Source organism: Cucurbita pepo, unplaced genomic scaffold, assembly GCF_057944985.1.
Source record: "Cucurbita pepo subsp. pepo isolate OVF unplaced genomic scaffold, ASM5794498v1 scafford_53, whole genome shotgun sequence".
In the NCBI taxonomy this organism is placed as follows: domain Eukaryota; kingdom Viridiplantae; phylum Streptophyta; class Magnoliopsida; order Cucurbitales; family Cucurbitaceae; genus Cucurbita; species Cucurbita pepo.
In genome coordinates, this window is record NW_028257958.1 from 102,501 (window position 1) to 105,000 (window position 2,500).

The window sequence follows — 2,500 nt, forward strand, 5'->3', positions numbered from 1 at the left end:
TCCAACCAGCCAAACATGTTCTGGCACCACCCGCCTTCAAAACATAGGGCTGGCCCAAGGCTGGCGAGGCATCACCACAACGTCACACACTCAACGAGGTTCATGCCGCACGCCCGAAGGCACCCGGCTCCACCCCACCTTGCATGTTTCATCATCGTACCAACCATCAACCATCCTCAAGCCAGCCCAAGTTAGAAGGCAACATCGCAACATTTCATTCTCAACAAGGCTCATGTCACATGCCCAAAGGCGCACCCGACACTGCCTGACCGTGCAAGTTTCGCCACCGCACCGCCGCCGTCAACCGCCCTCGTCCGCCGACCACCACTCCCACGCCCCAAGCATATGCCCATGTGCGGCGCATAGTGCTTGGGGCGTGTGGGTGGTGGAAGATATAGGGGTACCCCCGTGCCCAGCCCATGCAGACTAGTCACCCCCCTATATAGTACATTTTGAGGCATTTTTGGTCTGCCAGGCCTAGATACGATTTTTCTGAGCCGTCATACGGTCAAATATCTCAAGTTTTAGAGTGTTTTTTTCCATGAACTCGATTGATTCATGGATTGGACATTGTAATGGATCTAGAAATCAAGTTTCATAATTTTTCAACCAACCAATTTTTTTTAATGAATTTTTAAAAATTAAATAATAAGAAATTAAAAAAAATAGCTAGATTTGTCAAAAAAATCTGAAATTTTTTGGGAATCATTCTTTCATGTTTCTTAGCTCCCAGAAAAAAAATTACAACAAACCGACCACTCCACAAGTACTTTCACAATTAATGGGTGATGGATGGGACGCGGGCGTGCACGCAGCAGCACGCGGGGCGGGGCGGGGCGCGCGCGCGCAGAAGAACGCGGGCGGGGCGGGGCGCGCGCGCGCGGGAGACGCTGGCGGGGCGGGGCGCGCGCGCGCAGAAGCACGCGGGCGGGGCGGGACGGGGCGCGCGCGCGCGGGAGAACGAGGGCTGGGCGGGGCGGGGCGCGCGCGCGCAGAAGCACGCGGGCGGGGGGGGACGGGGCGCGCGCGCGCGGGAGAACGAGGGCTGGGCGGGGCGGGGCGCGCGCGCGCAGAAGCACGCGGGCGGGGCGGGACGGGGCGCGCGCGCGCGGGAGAACGAGGGCTGGGCGGGGCGGGGCGCGCGCGCGCAGAAGCACGCGGGCGGGGCGGGACGGGGCGCGCGCGCGGGAGAACGAGGGCTGTGCGGGGCGTGGGGCGCGCACGCGCGCGCGCGCTGGCGGGGCAGGGCGGGGGTGGGGCAGGGCGGGGCGCACGCGGGTGGGGCATGGCGGGGCGGGCGAGCGCGAGGGAACGTTCCGACACTGCCCCACCGTGCGCGTTCCGCCACCGCACCACCGTCGTCAAACGCCCTCGACCTCCGACCACCACCCGTACGGCCCAAGCATATGCCCATGTGCGGCGCATAGTGCTTGGGGCGTGGGGGTGGCGGAAGATATAGGGGGTACCCCCGTGCCCAGCCCATGCAGACTAGTCACCCCCCTATATAGTACATTTTGAGGCATTTTTGGTCTGCCAGGCCTAGATACGATTTTTCTGAACGGTCATACGGTCAAATATCTCAAGTTTTATAATATTTTTTTCCATGAACTCGATTGATTCATGGATTGGACATTGTAATGGATCTAGAAATCAAGTTTCATAGTTTTTCAACCAACCAATTTTTTTTTAATGAATTTTTAAATATTAAATAATAAGAAATTAGAAAAAATAGTTAGAGTTGTAAAAAAAATCTGAAATTTTGTGGGAATCATTCTTTCTTTCATGTTGCTTAGCTCCCAGAAAAAAAATTACAACAAACCAACCACTCCACATGTACTTTCACAATTAATGGATGATGATTGTAAAAACAAGGTCCTGGTGGGTGTCTTAGTGTAATGTACTTGCTCTAGTATCAAAACTCTTCATTTTATTGTTTTAGACAACCAAAAGAAAAAAAAAAATAGTTAAATTTTTACGGGTGTCACTCTTTTCTTAGTTCCCCCCAAAAAAAAAAAAGTCACAACAATACAAGCATTAAAAATGAACATTCACTTTTCACGGGTATTGGGTTTGATGATATTTTTATAGTCCAAGGTTTTATACACGTTCTTACTTTCCACGGATGTTAGGTGTGATGAATTGTTGTAGGGGCTAACCTTCAAGGCTTTATACGTGTACTCACGCTTCATAGGTATTGGGTGTGATGTTTTCTTTATGGAGGTAACATCCAACACTTTTGATATGCTGTTGGTAGAACATTTATCACACATAGCATAGGATGGGGCTTGGCGTGCGCGAGGTGAGTGGGGGCGCGGGGGTGTGCAGGGAGAGCGCGCGGGGGCGTGCGGGGGGTGTGCGGGGGGAGTGCGCGGGGGTGTGTGGGGGGAGCGCGCGCGGGGGGCGTGTAGGGTGTGCGAGGGTGGGCGGGGGGTGTGCGGGGGGAGTGCGCGGGGGGCGTGCAGGGTGTGCGAGGGTGGGCGGGTGGAGTGCGCGGGGGGCG